This window comes from Galeopterus variegatus, unplaced genomic scaffold, assembly GCF_000696425.1.
Source record: "Galeopterus variegatus unplaced genomic scaffold, G_variegatus-3.0.2 Scaffold5767, whole genome shotgun sequence".
NCBI lineage: Eukaryota > Metazoa > Chordata > Mammalia > Dermoptera > Cynocephalidae > Galeopterus > Galeopterus variegatus.
In genome coordinates, this window is record NW_007731878.1 from 128,804 (window position 1) to 137,640 (window position 8,837).

Sequence of the window (8,837 nt, forward strand, 5' to 3'; positions counted from 1 at the left end):
CATGGAGCATGAAGCAGAGACATCAGAGTCCTTGGATTTGGGAAGAGAGGAGTCCTTCCCTTTATCTACTCCACCTCATGCCCGCTCACCCTTCCTCTCCCAGTGACTACCTTTTCTCCACCTTCAGGAGTTTAAAAAGTGTTAGTAAACAGGGGTGAGGAGCCAGAGGACAGAAGAGATGGGCTTGCAGGTAAACAGTGACAACATGTCTTTGAAAGAAAGGACAAAAGAGGCCCTCATAGACCAGAGGAAAGGAAAGGGACAGAAACCAGAAGTCTTTCAGCATCACCCTCCAGGGGAGATAGGGGTGAGAGGAGTTGGGGTAGTGACTCAGACCCACTGACCTAGGTGGTGGGTAGAGGCAGGTACTTGGGGATGGGGAAGAGGCCTGGGGTAGGGGGACCTTTCAAGGAATATATTCCTCACCTACTAAGCAATAGTCTGCCAGGACTTTTGATGCTAAGACAAGAAAGATATGCTTCAGGGTCACACACCCTATGTGGGGTAGAATGAGGGATAGATTAGAGGCCCCCACTGACTACCCACAATCTTCACTCACTCAAATGCCTGTAAGAAGTCACTGTGTCCAGGATGAGGTTGTTATAGAGACATCTGGACCATGAAACCTATGAAGAGGAAGAACAACCTCTGCCAGACTTGTGGAAACTTGAATGGGTCTGGAGATGGACTGGATGGGGGCTGGACTCCAGGTTGCCGAGCATAGTGGGGGATCCCAGGTCACTCACTATGGGAGTCCTTTGCTGCTTCTGTCTTCTCATCCACAGCTGATTGTACGATGTGTTGGGCCCTCAAGGAGGAGGAAATGACTAACAGAAGAAAGAGCTTCATTTTTTATAACCTGGCAAATAACAGGAAAAGAAGAGAAAAAGACTAAGAAGATACACTGACCTTAGGGATTGGGGAGATGGATACTCCTGGAAAAGTAGGGGCTGAACAGTCTTGTAGCCACATTATAGGAGGCTGAGGGTTTTAGGAGATAGTTGGAAGAAGAAAGGACAATGGGAAGAGAGTGTGGAGTCACTGACCCAGTCTCGGTAAAGAGATGCAGGGGCTGGGCTGACACAGACTGTGTATGGTCTCAGCCCAAGAAAGGAGGACTCTTCCTCTCTGTACCCTGTGATCAGTGCAGTAATCCCTTCAAAGAGTATCCCAAGAAGTGGGTGGCACAGAGAACACAGGGAGCCTCTTGGAGGGAATCTCATTCTGGTATGATGGTGGAAGCCACTTCTTCTGAGTAGCCAGAAGATAAACATCTTTCTAAAGCTCCCCTTCAGACAGTCTAGTTTCTTCTCTCCTGAGTTCATTTCTGATGTTTGCAGAAATTCATACCCCAAGCCAACCTTGTGTTGCCACAAACTCCTCAAATCTCTTCTGTACTTCATTGCAATAACAGCTTGTCCATAATAGTCACCTTGTGGTCTGGGTCATCAACATATACTGCCAAGAGCCCAGGCATAAGCAGATGTTTCACGCTGAGGAAGGTCATCTTCCATGGTCATTATCTGGCTATCATTTGACTTGCATGTATGTTGTGGGCAGCTTACCATCTTCTACCTTGACTTGTTCCTTTTCCTGACATCACATTTAGGTGTGGCCTAAGTCAGCAGCCAGTTTCTATTGCTCAGCCTGTTCAAACATATTTACATAAAAGCTTGGCACATCTAACTGTGAAGTACAAGCATCCCCTGTCCCTAGGATCATAGTATTTGCCATTCACATTACAGTTCATTTTGCTTGTTTGCCGTATCTTTCTTTCAAGCCTGTTTGTAATCCCCCAATTATCTTTAGCTTATAATTTTATTCATATTTTATTTCAGAGTAGCCAATGGGAAATGATTTCTTAATCATTCTTCAGGAAAACCTCAGCTATGAAATAGCAATATAATTATTTCAACAAGGCCTGAGGCCAAAGACCTTGTGACACTACAAAGAATTAAATAATATAGTAAAGTATTCATAACGAAATGCAAAGCAACAGGCATATCCAAACCAGTGTGCTTCAGAGTACTTTACCAAAACCTCCCCCAAGCCCAGTGCTTTTTGTTCACTGATATTCTTTGTTATTTCCATATAGACCACTCCAAAACCTCCCCCAAGCCCAGTGCTTTTTGTTCACTGATATTCTTTGTTATTTCCATATAGACCACTTATGTTCTATGGTCACTCATGTTGCTTTGATCTAAACTGTGGTCTTATCACTGAACTCAGACTTACCCAAGAGAGAGAAGTTTAATATCCAATTTCACAATGGTAATGTTCATGTTAGTCACAGACCTTTTTTGGTTATGTTCTATGGTCACTCATGTTGCTTTGATCTAAACTGTGGTCTTATCACTGAACTCAGAGTTACCCAAGAGAGAGAAGTTTAATATCCAATTTCACAATGGTAATGTTCATGTTAGTCACAGACCTTTTTTGGTGTGAGACCTTTTTTTCACTGCCCAATTTTTCCACCACAGCCCATTTTCATTTGAAGGGTGAGACAGGGCTGTGATTTCAGCCTCTCAAGTGCTTGGAGCATTGCAGAACTTGATGCTCATCAATCACCTCTCATCCGACCATTCTTCTGGGGCAGTTGGGCTGGAATCTGGTAAAAAATTCACCTGTGATAAACAAGTTGAGAAAGAGACTTCAACACTGTTATTACCTTATCGACTGGGTTGGTACTACTTTATGGTCTGTCGAAATTATTCTGCCCATGCATAAAAAGAACATTGTATTAATGCTATCATACCCTTAAAGATAAGCATTCAGGCAATCAGATAACATATCCTCACTTACGTTCTGCACTAGTTTCTCAAGTCTTATGGCTACCTATCTAGTCTAATTCCTGACAAGTCAGGACATTTGAGATAGTATGTCAGAACCCAGTAAAAATAGATGTTGACAAGCTCAAAAACATGGTTTAGATACTTTTGAGCCCAGGAAACCTTTCAAGCATACTCATCGAGAAGTGTTTCCTTTGATGCGACCAAAAGACAATACCTTCCCAGCTCTACTCAGACATCCATCACTCATCTCAATCACCCCTCCTCTGAGATGGAAGGGCTGATGAATATGGTTAACAGCAGTGCCAGTCATAAAGAAATCCTTCAGTGGACATGCCTGGTATAATATGCATTGTGCCCTGATACATCCTGTCAGTTTTTCTCATGCTCATTCTAATCCAGTACAATCTGCTCTACATCTTAACAGTTTGTATCTATTTCAGTCAGCAGTACCTGGTGCTTGTTGGAATCCAAATCAGAAATTCACTCAGTGGGCACTTATGACTAAGGTGGTGCCCCTGATGTTCTCCAGCCCACTTTGGTGTTTGATGAAGAACAAAAAGGCAGGCTGAGAGCTCCCAGTTCAGCTGGTTACAGACCTCTCCCTCACCACATGGTCACCCCGCAGTTGTGTTGTTCAAATATAAACTGATGAGATTTTAGATAATCTCATTCTCTGCTACTGAAGAACTGGCCCACTTTCTTGAGGCCAGGGTACAGGAAGCCCCACCAAGTTCCCATGTAGTTAAGATCCTTTAAAAGAGATCCCATTCTACCTTAGATGTGATCTAATGCACTTGGTGCTTTGGGTTAAAGAAAGAAAAAGGTTTTTTGGTCATATCCCTCACATATTAGCTAACTCACAGCCGAGAAGCTGTGCTGTTATATAGCTCGATCCCTTAAATTTTCTATTCAACTCATCATCTATTAAAATGCAGTTTATTCCTTCCTCCATCCTGGGAGTCTATGTGAGGAAAAAGGTTTTTTGGTCATATCCCTCACATATTAGCTAACTCACAGCCGAGAAGCTGTGCTATTATATAGCTCGATCCCTTAAATTTTCTATTCAACTCATCATCTATTAAAATGCAGTTTATTCCTTCCTCCATCCTGGGAGTCTATGTGAATAAGTGTTTTGCTACTACCAGCCCTACTCCAAGCCTTTTGAAACCCTCTATCAGGAACAACTATATGGAAGATATTTGGCAAAGATATCTTGGTCCTGGCCTGAGTCACAGTTACTTGCATTATCCATGACACTGGGGAAGTCTAAAGCCTATGTTGGGTACACAGTTGTTCCTTATTGTGACATTAATTCCCAGCAACTAAGAAAGAAGAGACAAGGATGGAGTTGGGGGGTACTGGTAAATGGTAGAGCTTATTCTTTGCCTGTAAATGGATCTAAAACCAAGACTGTTCCCCTAGGATAGAACTTTCACAGGCCACTTTGGGTCCATGGTGGGCCCACACCAGGCACCAACATATCTGTGTTTCTTCAGCTCACTCCATCTCTGTCATCCTGATGAAGAGTGAGCATATCTTCCTACTAGCAGTGCCCATAAGTATTCTAAGGTTCCCATGAGCAAGTTGCCTCCCTGTAAACATACAGTCTATGGCCAGGTGATCCCTAGTGTCCAGGATCTCATAATAAGGTATAATTTCACTGTCTTCATCACTTGCTCTGAGGTTTATGATCCCCTGCAAAGGCTCTGCACCTCTGGTCCTAGGAGCCAAATGTAGCCTCATCTTTTTATGTAATTCCCATAAAAATACAGCAGGACTCTTGGCATGCTACATTCTAAGAGAGATGGACAAAGTCATGTTCTGGCCTCACACACTAAATGTAATTTATCTCAAATGAGAAGTCCTATAATTTTATACATGAAGATCTGAAGTTTTGCTTTAGAAAACTCCCAGTTTCTAGTCTTCGTAATAGCATTTGTTGGTTCCTGGGATCTCCTTATGACATACTTTCCCCACACAAATATTTAAAATTTTATAGGAACTATATTCCTTACCTTACAAGGGCTGGATCTCTCTCCCTCTTTTTTGATCACTAAGGAGGAAAACAGCAAGGTAATCAATGGACGGCTTTCTTAGCTTTAATTACATAGATTAGCTCCGGTAGAACATCTAAGGCCAAGGTCAATGATTGTACAAGTCTCTGGAAAATTTAATATCTTATCATTCAATCTGCCCAACAATGCACTAGCACACTTGAATATAGTTGTCCTCTGTTCAAGTAAGAAAGTAGCTTCTTCATGGGCAGTTCAACTGATTTCCCTTCCAGTATGAGAAAGAAGAAAGAAGGCTATTGTGTTAAGGCTACCTGTGTTAAAGATCTGTTGTGGGATTCTCTGTCTGCCCACCTAACATGAAATCTTAATCCTGATTTTTCCAGGCCATTTTGCTTCCTCTTTATATGTCTGGGCCATTGAGGAATTGCTTTGTACATCTGCCTCCTTTCATTTCTGTTATTTCTGAAGTTTCAAACCAAGACCACAATTGCATTCAGTAGCATAGTCTCACCCAACTTTCACATTGTCTAGGGTTCTTTATAGAAATTTTAAGCTGAGTCATTTTTTTAAAAACTTTGGATTTGCTCTGTGGGCACAAGCCCATGCACTAGAACTGTTAGAGATTCGGCATCTACTGTTCCTTCTTGGATGGCAAACTTGGGTCCTGGATAGTATGTCCAGCACCAACACAGAAAGAAAGTTCTCTATCCCACTACCCTAATTCTGGAGCCAATAGTCTGACAAGAATTATATGAATAGGAACACAAGAATTGTTCTGGGATGGAACAGGATGCCTGTAAGTGTTAATAGAAGTAGATGCAGATGCCTGAATGGCCACTGATCAGAGACTTGGATGGAAAGTAAAGTAAATGATACTGAAAAATATCTTCCAATTTTGAGAATCTATGACTATGCTGTAAGTTACATTTCTTTCTTTAAATGCTTTATTTTGAAATAAAATTGGACCTACAGAAAAGCTGAAAAAATAATGGTTTCCCCTACACTCTTCACTCAGGTTCCCCTAAAGCCAACATCTTGCACAGTGATATTAGAATTGTGAAAATTAAGAAATAAATATAAATATAATACTATTAAATAAACTGCAAACTTTTTTCAGATTTCTCCAGTTTTTCATTAATGTCCCCCCCCATACCAGTATCCAATGTGGGATCTCATATTAAATTTATTTATCATGCCACCTTAGCCTCCAATCTGTGACAGCTCTTCAGTCTTTCTTGACTTTGACACTGTCGAAGACCCACTGGCCAATTATTTTGAAGAACATGCCTCAATTTGGTTTTATCTGACATCTCCATGATTAGATTGAGGTTGCACATTTTTGGCAAGGATACCACAGAAGTGAGGCACCGGACTCAGTGGATCATGTCACCTTCACTTTGATCACTTAGTCAGGGTGGTGTCTACCAGTTTTATTCATTGTAAAGTTACTATTTTTCCCTTTGTAATTAATAAATATTTAAAGAGAGATATTTTGAGAGTATAAAAATGGCCCAATTTCTTTTTACTGGCTGTGTCTGTTCCAGGTAAAAAAAAATTATGGCCCATCTCTCCCTGCAGGAGCTATTGTTCCTCAATTTTGGATTAGTGGCTTTTCTGCCCTGCAGTGGGCTCCAAAAAAGTAATAAACTTGCCATTTGTCCAGCCTTTTTCTTGTTGTAAGTGTGGGAGTGACACTCATTCCAGCTGTCTATAACCCTGAGCCCTAACTGAAATGCTGTCTATTTTTTTTTTAAGTAAAAGATTAGTGGGGAGCTGAAGGCTGAGCCCTGTGTGGGTCCAGGACTGTGCGGGAAGTGCGGTGTTCAGGTCCTGCCTTGGGGAAGTCCTGGACCGACTGAGGCCAAGGTGCAGGAACCAGCTGCTCCAATTCGAGCAGAATTGGAGCCCCGGCCCCCCAGCTCCTGCCCATGTCATCCATCCTTGCTCAGGGCCTGGGGTGCCTTCCTAGGTGGGAGCAGCTGGTTTTGGGTCCCAGGTGCTCCGGGCGCCTGACAATAGCGTCGGCCTCGGGCACCCAGCAACATGAAGGGCTCCTGATAGTGAAACTGGAGGAGGACTGCACCTGGAGCCAGGAGTTGCTCCCACCTCACCCAGGGCCCAGCCCAGAAGCCTCCCACCTGCGCTTCAGATGGTTCTGCTTCCAAGAGGCTGCTGGTCCCTAGGAAGCCCTCAGCAGGCTCCAGGAGCTTTGCCATGGGTGGCTGCAGCCTGAGATGCACACCAAGGCGCAAATCCTGTAGCTGCTGATACAGGAGCAGTTCCCGATCATCCTGTCCCAGGAGATCCAGAGCAGGGTGCAGGGGCTGCATCCGGAGAGCAGTGACCTTTGTGGAGGATGTGTAGAGAGAGCTTGGGAGACTGAGGCAACAGGTCACAAACCATGGGCAGGGAACAGAAGTGCTTTTGGAGGAGACTTTGCCTCTGGAAACAGCATGAGAGTCGCTGAGCTTCAAGTTGGAGCCAATAGAGACTGAACAAAGCCCTGTCCCCAGGCTGCAAGAGCTGCTAGGCTCTAGTCCCAAAAGGACCTCCAGGCTGTAAAAGAGAGGGCATTCTCTGCTCCCTAGCTTTCTCTCTTTTCTCCCAAGAGGAACATGGAAGACAAGATGACTGGGTCCCAGTTGCCTGAGAGCTTAGAGGACATGGCAAATGTACATCTCCCAGGAGGAGTGGGGGCATCAGGATCCTAGTAAGAGGGCCCACTCCAGGGACAGAATGCAGGAGAGTTATGAGAATGTTGACTCACTGCAGTCTCACATTCCCAGTCAGGAGGTCCTAAGCATCCAGGCAGAACAAGAAGGAAAGTCATGGGATTCAAGTGCCCAGAATTGCAAGCAGTGCTTGAGCCCCAGAAGCCCAGCTCCAGGTGACTAGAAATTTGAGAACCCGGAAGAAAGTGCTTGGTCTGTTTCTCCTGAGAACACCCACCTTCAGGTGTTGCTCCTTGGCCAGGCCAGAGGGGAGGGAGGTGCCCTGGAGTCCTGAGCAGGGAAGACATCGTGATAAGGTGGAAAAGCAGTGGGAGCATCCTCCAGAGGACTGAATGGAGCAGTCCTTAGCAGGAGCCACAAGTTGCAGAGAACTGGGGAAATCAGAGGAACTGCAGCTGAAGAAACTCCATTTATGCCCCTGGTGTGGCAAAAATTTCTCTAGCACTTCAAACCTAATCAGGCACCAGAGAATACATGCAGCAGAAAGACTGTGTGTGGGTGTGCAGTGCAGTGAAATCTTTGGTGGGAACCCACACCTTCTGTTGCTACACAGAGCACACCTGGGAGAGGAAGCCCATAAGTACCTTGAATGTGGAAAGTGCTTTGGTCAAAATTCTCACTTGATTCACCATCTGCGCACCCACATGGGTGGGAAGTCCTGTCAGTGTGACACACATGGAAAAAGCTTCTCTTGCAACTCCACCCTCCACAGGCACCAGAGAACGCACACAGGGAGAAGCCCTACAGGTGCCCCGAGTGTGGGGAGATCTTTGCTCACAGTTCCACCCTCCTTCAGCACCAGAGAATTCACACCAGAGAGAGACCCTATAAGTGTCCCAAGTGTCAGGAAAAATTTCTCTCAGAGTTCATACCTCATCATTCATAAAAGAACTCATGAGAAAGAGAGACTTTACTCCTTCTCTGAGTGTGGGGAAGCCATGAGTGATAGCGCCCCCTTTCTCACAAATCATGGAACCCACAGGCAGAGAGGAAACCCTTTGAATGTTTGACTTGTGGGAAAATCTTCCAACAGGGCATTCATCCCACCAGACATCACAGAACACACACAGGAGAGAAACCATATAAATGTACCCTTTGCGGGGAAATCTCTCATAGATCCTACTTAATCAGGCACAAGAGAATTCAATTCACAGGGGAGAAAAACCCTATACCTGTCATGAGTGTGGAGACAGCTTCTCTCACAGTTCCAGTTGGATTTGTCACCTGAGAACCCATACAGGAGAGAGACCCTATATATGTTCTGAATGTTGAGAAAGTTTTTCTCAGAGCTCATGCCT

General features: G+C 44.3%; 1 pseudogene; it reads left to right on the top strand.

Annotated features, from left to right (window-relative positions):
* The first annotated feature begins 6,735 nt into the window (after positions 1-6,735).
* On the top strand, positions 6,736-8,827 carry LOC103605369 (annotated as a pseudogene).
* The last annotated feature ends 10 nt before the right edge of the window (positions 8,828-8,837 follow it).